A 14,320-nucleotide genomic window follows, 5' to 3' on the forward strand; every position below is an offset into this window, starting at 1 on the left:
AAGATGATAGAAAGAAATCAATGAACATTTATCAGTAATGAGACAAAAAAATGACCTTATAGCATTAGCCCATTTTGTAGGATGCAATAATGTACATATGAAATTACAGAATTACTTATAAACATATTAGGATGTAACATTTATCTAAATGTGGGGATACTGAACATGGCAATAGAAACTGCCAATCAAGAATTTCTAAGAGTGGTTGTATTGAGATTATGGGTCTATAAATTGTGTTAAATTTAAAATCCAACAGTGGGCTTAATTGACAATCTGGAGGTAGTTTTCCCATAGATATCTTGTAGACATATGGAAATAAAGTCATTCAGGCATTAACAGACAATAATTTTTTTCTTCCTAATATCTTCCATATAAGTAGACAGTTCTCAAAATGGTACACCTTGAAATATTTCAGAAGTAATTCCTGCACATGTTTTAAACTAAGGAAATCAGAATAGCAAAGGTAACTATAATTGGGACAAACATGTATTCTGTGGCTCAGATGAACCAGGATAAAATGAACTGTGTGTAAATTAAAAGTGTTAAAGATAAGTCATATCCTGAAAGTGTTGCTACATGAACACGTGAAATATAAAGAAATTCATGACTAAAATGTGATTCTACAAATAGACCTAAAAGATATTTTACCATGGTATAGGCAGATCATGTATATGCTTCCATCCTCTGACCAATCATCAGCTGAATCTCTAACCCAGATATTGTAGAAAAGACCATGTTCATTGGTTCCATTATCAATTAGAGAATGATGAGGGTTCCATTTCTTATCTTGCACCTGTGTTTGTTTTCCCATTAGCAACTACTAGCAGGTGATATGAAAAATGATCTAATATTCATGAGGGAAAAGGTCAAAATAATTGTCATGTTGAATTAAACAGCTTTTTTTTTTTTAGGTTCTTGAATGTAGTAACTAACACTTATAACATGATTTGCATACATATAATGAGAGGAAATATACCACACAGAGCAAGTGTTCAGGAGTGTGGCTGACATGAGTTCATATTGCAGCTCTGATACTTTCAATACCTATAACCTTGAACAAATCACTTAACCTCTGTAAATTTGCATTTTCCAAGCTTCCCAAGTAGAATGTAATGTCTATATCAGAGAATTTTATAAATGGTTAATTAAACTACTTCTTGTAAAATACATAGCAGGGCACCTCACAGATAGTATTTTTCCAACAAATTGTTAGTTATTTTACTGTTTGACTATAATTCAGTTGTATTAGTTGCTAGTAAAAGTATTCCCAGCATGCATAGTATAAGTAAACAGCTTCCAGATACTTCTAGCGTACAAACAGCAAATATGAGTATATGAGCAAGAAAGAGAAAAGAAATAGGCAAGATGCTCATTTTCTTGTAAAATTCAATCTTACTTTTACTTCTAACTCTATCTACTATAAACAAAGAAAAATGAAGATTATATTGCTGAAGCAATTCCAAAATGATGTTATCTCTTTTAAAATATTAGTATCAGTATCTTACTGAGTAAAATAAAAACTAATTTGGAAATTAAATCAGTATTTTCTCTAAAGAAATCAAAAGAACTTGATTTGCCCACTCACCAAGCTTCCCAACGTCTGCTGTTGAAATGCAGAAACTCAAGAGGATTGTGAATAGAACTTTTGATAATCACATAACACAGGCCATTTTGTCAGATAGAAAATACTTAGCAGAATGTAATAAATTATGTGCCATTGACTGCATCTGCTCAATAGTCCTTTATGTGGACTCACTTCAGTTTTCTCTATTCTCTGAAGAATATATATATATTTATATATATATATTTAATTTCAGTTTCACTCCCTTTCTCTCTGTTGCTGCCTTTAAAAAAAAGGAACAAGCTAGCCATAAACAATCAAGTCGACGGATGCCTATAAGAATTATGTTGCTCTTTCTGAGTCACTCCCAGGGCTTCTTTAGAAACTCTGAGTTTCTGCCCTGGAGACTTAGGCTGATTTTCTGCTTCTGACTCCTTATCCTGTCACTTAATAGAAGAAGACACGAGAAGGTTACCACTGAACTGAAATTGAAGTCAGAGCCACTGACCCTATTGCATGAACCTTTCATTTTGTTCCCTGGGATGGGTCATATCTTATTTGTCCATTGTAAAATTTTAGTGCCTTTTCACTGAATTCCCATTCAGTATTTTAAATCAATTTCCCAAGGGCTTCCTAGGAAAACATGTCCAAAAGAACAGAATTTGAACTGCCAGTCATGAACTTACCTGTCTTATCTTTGCTAGTGGGATCCATTCTAAATAAAGTTACAAAAGCTTGATCGAGAATTTCAATCATATATATATACAATTATCTATCTATCTATCTATCTATCTATCTATCTATATATATATATATATATGTATATGTCACAAAGCTGTCATTCCATTCAAGATAATTATAGTTACCTGGTGTTAGCTAGTACTGTTAATAAATTTTGCTTCTTTGTAAATAATATGTAGTGAGTGAATACACAGAGGTGATAATTTATGTCTTCTCAGCTACTGTAAAAATGGTAAGGCACTTTTCAAATCTTAATGTCAAAATAGGCATTATCTAAAACCTGAGATAAGAGTTTTATCACTTAACATGTAGTGAGAAAAATCCTGAATTCTATTTTCATTGTAAGCGCTTAATCTTAGAGATTCCATCCTTCTAAAAATTCATGCAATCCCAGCCCAAGGAAGCAAACAGTAGACCCCTTTTTGAAACATACCCAGGCAGGAGCCAAGGGTTTATTCAGGAACTGTCAACATCATATGAAGTCAGTACTGATTTTCATCGGCTAAATACCACTTTAAAACATCTGTTGTTGACAACTGGACTATATTTGGCTCCATTCTGAATGGTCCATATCTGTGCCAGAATGATTATTAAATATTTTGAATACTGTAGGTCACTGTTTCTCTGGAAAACCTGATTTGATGATTATGTGGTAGGGCCCAGGGAGCTACAAATGTATATATAAATGAATTCTTATTGAGACAATTCAGGGAACACAGAAAAACAAGAGAAGCACACAGCTAGGAATCTGTTGGCCTAACCTCCAACCCCACTTTTTGCAAAAGTTAAATCTCTGCTGTTAGATAGATCACTTAATGTCTCTGTATCTCACTTTATCTGGAAAGTGTGCGAATTTTAAGATTGTTTAAAAGATATAAGAGCTATAGAGGTCATAGATCCTTCTAATAGCTCTTTAATTTCTAAAGTGATATTTCTATATTGAGTCATTGCTAAGTAACTGTCAAGAGATGGAGTTGGGAAGTTAAGAGTTTATCCCCACGGACAAAATGGGAAAGCTCAAAGAGTCAAGAAAGTGTAAGTAGTATTCTGGGAAAGGAGGGAGGAAGGAGAACTGGCTCAGGCTTTCTGAGGGGCTAATCTTTCCTAGAGTACATAGCAGGCTCTTTGGATGTTGTCTCAATATTGTGATGTCCTTGAATATTATTCTGTGAGTTTCTACTTATGAAGCTAGTACACACTTTAAGCAGGTGAGAAATGGGATCTTAAGGAGTGTTAGACTAAAGAGAGAAGGATAGGTTATTAAATATTAAACTAAAATTAGTATATTAGAGCTAGAATAACTCTTCTAGGATAACTAGAGTGGACATTTCAGAAAGAAAAGAAAAAGTTAAAGAGATATGGACATAAAATTATTATATTGTGAAATAATAATGTTTAGTTTGATCCATTTTTCAAAATGATTAAATTAAACACAGAAGACTCAATTGAATGTCTCCCTTCCCAGCCACCAACCACCACATCTGAAATTTGGAATACTACATTTGATATTTATGTGAGAAGTGGGGGAAAGCAAAAGATGGTATTTTCTTTTGACCCTTGAAACTTCTCCATTCCTAGTAAAGACTACATTGAGATTTTGCTGTATTTATTTTATTAATAATTCCTTGATCCAATGTATTATTTTATTAATAATAGGTCTTCCCTGGTAGATCAGTAGGTAAAGAATCTGCCTGCAATGCAGGAGACCCAGGTTCCATTCTTGGGTCAGGAAGATCACCTGGAGAAGGAAATGACAACCCACTCCAGTATTCTTGCCAGAAGAATCCCATGGACAGAGGAGCCTGGCAGGCTGCAATCCATGGGGTCTCAAAGAGTCGGACACGACTTAGTGAGTAAACCACCACCAGTCTTATCACTGACATCTTGATCTATTCATTCCTATATGATAGTAAGACACATACTTTGATTTAGAAATTGTTTTAAACATTAAAAACACCTGTGTCTCTTCTCAAGAAACAAATTAATGCCAAAGTGGAACTGAACTCACAGAAAATAACTTATTTCATTGAGTAGGGAGACCACAGGTGTTTTTCATGATTACTGTCATTAAGCTTCATCATTCAGAATGTGTTTTTGGCTGCAAGATGGTAAATGAATTTGCTACAAAATGTGAAACTCTTTTAAGTATTCTAGAATATAGACCAAGTTGTAATAGAGAATGGGTATCTAAACAAACCTATTACCTCCTGAAAAAAGCAATTTCCCTCAAAATAAGTGGCACAGTCCCAAGAGGCCTGTCTCAAGACTCTTTGATTAGAGCTATAAATCCAGAGCACTGTTAGGCAGGTTAGATGGAGGTACAGGAGAATCCACATTAATTGGCCGTATTTGCTGTTGAAGACCTACCCCCAGGGAGGAACATTGTGTAAGCATTACACCACAGTATGCAGATATGGTTTTGTTTGTTGGTTTGTTTGCCTGTTTTTCAGGTACAGGTGTAAGGTATTATTGAAAAATTTGGGGCATTAATTTTGATAATCCTTTTAATTTTCTCTTTTTTAAATGTTAACACATGAATTACGCTAATAGAAAAATCAATGTTAAAGTATCCCGGTGTCCCTGGAATAACCCAACTTGGACAATATGCGTATGTGTGTGTCTGTGTGCATGCTAAGTCATTTCAGTCATATCCAGCTCTTTACGACCGTGTGGACTGTAGCCCACCAGGCTTCGCTGCCCATGAGCTTCTCCAGGCGAGAGTACTAGAGTGGGTTGCCATGCCCTCCTTCAGGGGATCTTCCTGACCCAGGGATCAAACCCATGTCTCTTAATTCTCCTGAGTTGGCATGTGGGTTCTTTACCACTAACCCTACCTGGGAAGCTGCTGGACAAGGTACACTATTATTTATATTGTTTTATAAATAGTTTACATTATTTTTATTGATTTATTATATATATTTATATGGATTTGGATATTTTGTTTAGAGTTTTCCCATATTTATTTCAAATAAGTGATCTAATTTCTTTGTCTTTCATAGCAAGGAGTCAAATAATACTGTTTCAAATTACAGCACATTTTGAAATTTGGTTTTCCAGTTGTCCTTACTTTAGGGAAATATTTTAGTAATTCATAGGTCTTATTAAGAGAATATTTGTGTACAGTTTAGCAGTTTCTTTAGTTTCAATGGACTTCCTTTCCTTCTGCTAAATTTAAACAAAATTAAGACTCTTTATTTAAAAATTAACCTTTATTTTTAGTCTGTTGAATACTTCAGACACATGAAAAAAGGTGTCAAAAATAATGGTCAAACATTTTTAAATGATCATTATTATTGTCACCCTGCTTATTTAAGTTATGTGCAGGGTATATCATGTGAAATGCCAGGCTGGAGGAAGCACAAGCAGGAATAAAGATTGCCGGGAGAAATGTCAAGAATCTGAGATACACAGATGATACCACCCCGATGGTAGAAAGCAAAGAAAAACTAAAGAGCCTCTTGATGAAAGTGAAAGAGAAGAGTGAAAAAGTTGGTTTACAACTCAACATTCATAAAACTAAGAACGTGACATCTGGTCCCATCACTTCATGGCAAAAAGATGGGGAAAGAATGGAAAGTGTGAGAGGCTTTATTTTCTTGGACTCTAAGATCACTGCAGATGGTGAACTGCAGCCATGAAATTAAAAGGTGCTTGCTCCTTGGAAGAAAAGCTATGACCAACCTAGATAGCAATTAAAAAGAAGAGACATTACTTTGCCGACAAAGGTCCGTCTAGTCAAAGCTATGGTTTTCCCAGTAGTCATGTATGGATGTGACAGTCGGACTATAAAGAAAGCTGATCACTGAAGAATTGATGCTTTTGAATGTGGTGTTGGAGAAGACTCTTGAGAGTCCCTTGGACTGCAAGGAGATGCAACCAGTCCATCCTAAAGGGAATCAGTCTAAAATATTCATTGAAAGGACTGACACTGAAGCTACAACTCCAATACTTTGGGCACCTGATGCGAAGAACTGACATATTGGAAAAGACCCTGATGCTGGGAAAGATTGGAAGCAGGAGGAGAAGGGGATGACAAAGGCTGAGGTGGTTGGATGGTATCACTGACTCGGATATGAGTTTGAGCAAGCTCCAGGACTTGGTGATGGACAGGGAAGCCTGGTGTGCTGCAGTCCACGGGGTTGGAAAGACTCAGACAGGACTGAGTGACTGAACTGAACTGATTTCTAAGTTTTATTTCATTTAAAGTTTTGTTCTCTGTCTTTTCTGTTGTTTGATTTTTTCCATAAACATGTCTTAATCTTTCAAGAGACAAAACAATTCTTTATTTAAAAATACAAGATATAGTTACTTATTTTCTTGCTGTTAATATCAACTAAATTCACCTTGATATTTTCTTGTTCCAAAATTTATTCTAAATTACTACAGTGTTGCTGATAGACATATTTGTATATATACTGAATTTATGCCAGCTAACTTTCAGATGACAAGAACCTGTAGGGAGTGAAGACTGGGACATGTTCTAGATCATTGACCGTCTGTTCTGATTGACCTTTCCCATGTCCCTCTGTCCTTAAGCATTTTTAGTATCATCCATGGGTATATACAAAGATATTAACAACAAAAACTAAAATGTCATATTGAGATAGGAGCAAGATCAAAGCCCTCAATTAAAGTAACAACCTTTTGCTTTCACTTCTGTTATCTTGTTTTAAACAGCTGCTGCTTATCAATCACTGCTTTCCTTACTGTGATCTTTCTTGCTGGTTACATCCATGAGAACTAGGGCTACCTGGAGAGGGGAGGGATCTGAGATGCTTGGGCGGGAAGTTTACCATTTATAAAAGACACCCAGAACAAAGTCAGGGTGCTCAGCCTTTGGAGGTGACTCCAGAACAAAGTCAGGGTGCTCAGCCTTTGGAGGCCCTCACCAGTGAGTGCCACCTGTCTCTTTCTGATGCCATGGTTTCCATAACAAGATCTTTTTAAAATGGATATTATAAACTATTTTAATATTTTTAGATATCTACCAGGCTTCCCTCATAGCTCAGTTAGTAAAGAATCTACCTACAATGCAGGAGACCCCAATATCTACCAGCTTCCTCTTTTATTATGAGTTTGACTATACCTCTATCTAACATATAAATCTTATCTACTTCACATATAAATGTGATCACACAATATTTGTCTTTCTGTAACTGGCCTATTTAATTTAATATAATGCCTTTAGGCTTAATGGTGGTTACCAGTGCCTATGGCATGGAGGGAAAGGGGAGATGAAGGAAGGGAGGGAGGGAAGAAGGAAGTGAAGGAGGAAAGATAAAGGGAGGAAGGGAGGGAAGGAGGGAGGAAGAAAGAGAAAGAAAAACAGGGAGAGAAAGAGAGAAAAAGAAAAAGTAAAGGATGGGAGGGAGGGAGGATGGGGGAAGGGAGGAAGGAAAAATGAATAGTGGTTGCCAGGGCTGGGAGAGAGGTGTCATGAGGATTGTTTAGTGGATAGTATTAGTTTTGCAAAATGAATAGAGTGCCAGAGATGGATGGTTGTTAACAGTTGCACAAAAATATGAATACACTTAATACTACTGATTCTTGTTGTTTAGTCATTTTGTCACGTCTGACTCTTTTGTGACCCCATGGACTGTAACCCACCAGGCTCTTCTGTCCATGGGATTTCTCAAGCAAGAATACCGGAGTCGGTTGCCATTTCCTTCTCCAGGGATCTTTCCAACCCAAGGATCGAAACTGAGTCTCCTGCTTTGGTGGGCAGATTCTTTCCCACTGAGTCACCTGGGAAGCCCTAATACCACTGAACTGTACCCTTAAAAATGATTGATAGTAAGTTTCATGTTATGAATATTTTACCACAATAAAAAAGTCATGAAGGCAAAAAAAAAAAAAAAAACACTTACTAGATGCTATAACTTAGAAAGTATACTAAAAAGTATACTATTTTGTATCTTCTTATTTTTTTATCACCAGCATGAAACTTACATGTGCTCTGTAAATCCTTGTATCATATTACTGTTTGAATCTTGGGGAGACTCCAATCAGATGACCAGACAACAGCCTGAGTAGAATGGCAGTTGGAGAAGTGAAGAAAGAACAGGCAAGACAGAAGACTGAACTTCCAGAAGTGTTTAAACCAACAGGGGTCCCCAAAAGGAAAGAGGGTGGAATTGTTTGACTTTTATTTTGATGTCTCTAACTGGCTGCTCTGTAGTACTTCCTGTTGGATGAATCTGACACATCCATGTGATCATCCAACCATAAAGACAAAAGTCAGCCCAGATTTCTCCCTTCGCCAAATGCTCATGTTACTGTCCTCTGTGACTATCTCACCATCTCTCACTCAGATCATTGCAGACTCTTTCCTAGTTGGCCTTCCAGCCTCCAGCCTCACATCCTCTGATCTGCTTTCCAATTTTCTGTCACCAAGGTTTCTAAAATACACACCTATTTTGTTCTCGCCACTTCTCTCCTCCATTTTCTATAAAATCCCTGTGTCACGGCATCATGTCTTGGCACAGGAGGGCTTTCTTTACGTGGCTCTTTTTGGTCTCACCAGCCTTCCTCTCCTGTGCTCCCTCCACCTCGCAGTCTTGTTATTGCTTCTCCAACCACCTTGCACATGCCTAAATGCCCATGCACATGCCCAGCCACAATGCCTTGCACATGTCTAAACATAACAGTCTCTCTTGTGTCTTTACATAATTTTTCATTTTATAGTTTTTCCTAGAATGCCTTCTTTGATTATGAACACTGCTTTCTTTTTCCTCCCCCCCCAACATTTTCCATAAACATTGTACTATCAGAAGATTCCTGACCTCTTCTTTCACAAGAGGAATTTATTTCCCTGGCATGTGTTCCATTGCTGTGGTTTAGTGTTATTTCATTCATAGCATTGACTTTGATAACACTTTTGTCTTATCCCCTCTTCTAGATTATATCCCCTTTCAGATAGGAATTATGTCTTCATTTTTGTAAATTTCTATTTGCCTGTAAATTAGAGGTAATTAATTTAAAATTTGCAATGAATGGATACAAATGAAAAATGACATTTGTTTGAAAAAATGCAGTATGGCATCTACAGGAGAATCAGCTTTTAATCTCTTGGCAGACCTTTCTGAGTGAGTAAATTTGTCATAGTACAGTCCTCTCTGATTATCCACTCCACAGCTGTAAGATGGGAATAATAACTCACCCTTCTGAACATGGCCGTGAGAGTAAAATGAGATAAAGTAGTTAAAAAGTGCCAGGGATGCATAGTGCATATTCAAAGTGTTGGCTCTTTTCTCTTTATCTCTGTGTCATTGTAGAAACTTGCCTCCTCTGTAGTTTTATTGTTATTATATTGTTAATATATTATATTGTTGTTATTATTATTAATTTAATAAATGGTTACTTGTGCACCTCTTCCATTAGACAATGTTAAAATAGATTTCCTCTGGACATTATCTCTAAGTTTGGAAAAGGTGAGAGGTGTAAGTGAGGGTATCTGCATACATCAAGACTGAAGGTCTACACCTGTCAAGGATAAAATAGGCTCAAGTAATTTAGCATTGCCTTCTTTTTCCCCCAAAGATGGCAATTACTGGGTATTTTATTGTTGTGTGATGTGTGTGTGTTGTCACTTCAGTCAAGTCCAACTCTTTGAGACCCTGTGGACTATAGCCAACCAGGCTCCTCTGTCCATGGGATTCTCCAGGCAAGAATACTGGAGTGGGTTGCCATGCCCTCTTCCAAGAGATCTTTCCAACCCAGGATGGAACCTATGCCTCTCCTGTCTCCTTGCATTGACAGAAGGATTCTTTACCTCTCGTGCCACCTAGGAAAACCTTTATTGTTGTAGTAAGAATAGTTCAGAGCCTGATAAACACTGAGGGAGGAAAGAAGAGGAAAAGACAGTTGTGGAATTTACCCTTCTTCCTGTTCCCTTTTCCTCTCACACACCAGGCACTTTAATCACCCTCATGTACTTGAGAACAGCACAGATGTAGGAGGAGAGGCATAACAAAACCGATGTGTGACAGGCCGTCTGCTAGGGTTGCTCTTTATATTTAAGTCAAGGACACACAAACAGGAAAGATGTGCCTTGGAGGACCTGGAGTAGCTACCTCTATATATGGGATACAATTAGGTTGAACATAGTTAAGTGCAAAATTCCTCTTATTCTTTCAAATCATTTTAAACCTAAGTAGTGTTATCCTAAATACAAATTAATTAACACATCCTATGCAATAAAAAGGAAGTGCCAAGATATCCTAAACTAACTAGTGGTCTATCTTTCTCAACTGTCACTTTTCCTCCACAATTAGCGAGAAAGCTCTTGATTGCTGTAGCTGTCATTTTCTCTTTTTATAAGCTGTAAAACATGTACTCAAACATTTCTTTGATGAACATATTGTCACCTAGTAAAATGTAATGGGACATCATTTTTTTTCCAACAAAATGACAAAGAATAAAGTCTTTGATAATAGTATTCTTTGATGTTATAAAAGTTATCAGACTTCCAATCTGGTGCCTGCAATTTTGAAGAGGATTCATTAATCACAGTGGAGTAATTATCTTTGGCAGTCATCTTTCTCTGAGTCATGAAAAGCCCTGAAGGTGAATGTTATTATACAGTGGAGAGGAATAGAATATTCATGGTGTTTGGTGAACAAAGATTTCCAAGTACAATAAGCTATATTTGAAAGAGAGTATGTAGTGTAAAAAGCATAGCTCTATAATCATGTAATGACCTCCAGGGCTTCCTCCTGTGTTTACTACAGAATTGACATTGACCTTTCAACAGGAGCAAGTGACAGGGTATCACACAGTAGATTGTATATACATGAACATCAAAATTTCCTAGACTCAACCATACTGTGCATTCCTCAACTCCCCAGGTGTGCCTCACTTTACAAATACCCTCATAAACTAAATCGATGGGAGGCACATAAGCCAAATTTTTCTCTAGTGTCTGGTTCAAACATTTTCTGTCTTTTCCTTTGTTTGTGCACAGTTATACAGAGAATGTAAAATACAGGTTAGGTGTGAACTTGACTCTGAGCCAGGAAAGTAGATGTAATTTGAAAAATTCCTTTCATAAGAGGCTGAGAATAACTAATTGAAACAAAAGTAGAAAATACACTGAAATTTGATACTGTAAATTAGATGAACTTGCCAAATATACTTAGCTTAATGACTAACCAGCACAAAGTACAATTGGTGGAAATTAGCCTATTATTTTAATATTTTGGAATACATGTATTAATTTCTGAAAATGTCATAGAGATGTTCTTATGACAACAGGCCTCATTAAATCCTAACCCCAACTTAAGCATTTGAAAAGGAATACATCTCAACAAAGTTACATGATGAATATATTTTGAATTATTTTCTTTGATCTAGCCTCAAACTCCTTTATAAGATCCAGATGCTGGTTCAAACATCTGCTAAATGATCCAGAGGTGTTCAATTCAAAAATATTTCTCACTAGATTTCTTATCTCCTTAAATTAAATCATCTTATTGTTGTTCAATTTCAAAGTCACATACGACTGTTTGTGACCACATGGACTGCAACACGCCAGGCACCCTGGCCTTTATTATCCCCTGGAGTTTGCTCAAAATCATGTCCATTGAGTCAGTGATGCTATCTAACCGTCTCATCCTATGCTGTCCCCTTTTCTTGCCTTTAATCTTTCCCAGCATCAGGGTCTTTACCAATGAGTTGACTCTTTTCATCAAGTGACCAAGACATTGAACAGCTTTAGCATCAGTCCTTCCAATGAATATTCAGGGTTGATCTCACTTAGGATTGGCTAGTTTGATAACCTTGAGTCCAGGAAGTCTCAAGAGTCTTCTCCAACACCACAATTTGAGCGCATCTGTTCTTCATATAGTGTTAAGTTAAAGTTAAAGGTACTGCCTTCCATAAAATATCCTAAGCTGAAAATCTCCTGTTGTTAAGTCACCCAGTCGTGACTGGTGACCCAACTCTTTGTGACTCCATGGACCGTAACCCGCCAGGCTCCTCTGTCCATGGGATTCTCCAGGCAAGAATACCGGCATGAGTTGCCATTTCCTTCTCCAAGGGATCTTCTGGACCCAGGGAATGAAACCCAGGTCTCCTGTGCTATAGGCAGTCTCCTGCATTGCACATGGATTCTTTACCAACTGAGCCACCAGGGAAGCCCCAGTCACCTTCTACTATCCTCTCTTCAACCCTCCATCCTCTTCTGTTGCCAAGTTCTATCAGCTTCATTTCTGAAACACCTCTAGGATTATTTTCTCTCCTTTGCTCAGGACCAATGCGTCAGTTCCTGCTCTCACCTTTCCTAAATTTGATTATTACTCTCACTTTCTAACTGCTGTCTTGGTCCTATTCTCATATACTCTAATTCTCCTTCTAACTGCCACCAAAATAATTGTATAAATGTAAATCTTCTCCCCTTGCTTAAAATGTCTGTTTTAAAATGAATTACTGTTTATATTTATGTTATCTTCTAACATGACCCTAAACAACTGTCTTAAATTATTCTCTAATAGTTTTTTCTTCTCTTCTTCAATCCACCTTTTCATCCTCCATATCTTTGAAGAGTTTCCTCTTCTAAAAGTTCCTGTTCACAAACTTACATATGTCTTTCTCCACCTGACAAATACATAGTGATTCTTTAAGTCTCTGTTCAAATGTCCCTTCTCTGTGACACATTTATCCACAACCCCAAGAAAGGTCAACCTCTTCTCGCTATGAACTTCATGAGTACTTTTAGAAAATCCTTATTTATCATATAATGCAGAGCTTGTTCCTATACTTTCTGATTACCAGAATCTCTTGAGGAACTTTTAAACAAGAGAAGTACACAATCTATGGAACTCTACTATACATTTCTTTTGAGTTATTTCTGGGAATGGAGTCCCAGAAGCTTCCAGGACTTGAATACAATGGATTTGCTTAGTCATCTCTTTATTCCCAACTGCAAGGGTGTACACAAAAAGACATTAGTGAGTGCTGGCCAGAGAAAAGGTGAAGTCCATTAGTCAATCTGTCCTCCACTCAGATCTGCAGGTTTACTCTGCCCTCAGTTTTGACATTAATCTGATGATAGCTTGGGCTGCTGCTGCTAAATCACTTCAGTCGTGTCCAACTCTGTGCGATCTCATAGACGGCAGCCCACCAGGCTCCCCTGTCCCTGGGATTCTCCAGGCAAGAACACTGGAGTGGGTTGCCATTTCCTTCTCCAATGCGTGAAAGTGAAAAGTGAAAGTGAAGTCACTCAGTCGTATCCGGCTCTTAGTGACCCCATGGACCACAGCCTACCAGGCTCCTCTGTCCATGGGCTTTTCCAGGCAAGAGTACTGGAGTGGGGTGCCATTGCCTTATCCGGATAGCTTGGGCTAGTACCTACTAGCCCAGAGTAGATAAGCAACTGGAAATCTACAGAACTTTGTAGATCAAAGAGCTCCTGTTACAGAACAAATTGAGCAAGGGCTTTGAAGGTGAACAGAGTCTGGCTTTACCATTTTCTAGTTCTGTGATCTTGGATATGTTACCTAATTAATCTGGGTCCCAGATTCTTCACATGTAAAATTAGTGTAAGATACATTGCTGTAGAGAGTTGGGAGAATTAAAGGAGCTGGTGAAGGTAAAGCACAGAACAGAATAGGCATATATTAAATGATGGCTCCTATTATTACAAACCTTTAGTGATCTTCTCTAACTTCATGAGTCAACATCTGATAATATTTCATGAATAAGTACTTTCTTCTAACATTTATCTCTGAAATCTTTAACTATCAGTATAGAATTGTGCTCACTGACATGAAATAAAATATTTACATAGTTTCTGCTCAATAATCCTTTAACAGGAAAATATTCAGAGTCAAATAAGAATCCTTTATCCATGGCTTAAAATCCTGCATCAGTTTAGGGAAGGTTTAAGAACCAACTCTAAGTTGGTTAAGAATATAAATTATCTGTAATGTTCCTCAAGCCGTCATCCTTTCTAAAGGGTCATGGGAACACTCATGAACACTCAAAATCAATCCAAATCAAGCTAATATCTCGTATAAAGAT

General features: G+C 37.2%; 1 protein-coding gene across 1 annotated transcript in view; it reads left to right on the plus strand.

The window, feature by feature from the left end:
* Positions 1–14,320, plus strand: part of ZNF804B (zinc finger protein 804B) — a 524,794-nt gene that overhangs the window by 376,473 nt on the left and 134,001 nt on the right. The gene's annotated exons all lie outside the window — the stretch shown is intronic.

Source organism: Muntiacus reevesi, chromosome 6, assembly GCF_963930625.1.
Source record: "Muntiacus reevesi chromosome 6, mMunRee1.1, whole genome shotgun sequence".
Taxonomy (NCBI): domain Eukaryota; kingdom Metazoa; phylum Chordata; class Mammalia; order Artiodactyla; family Cervidae; genus Muntiacus; species Muntiacus reevesi.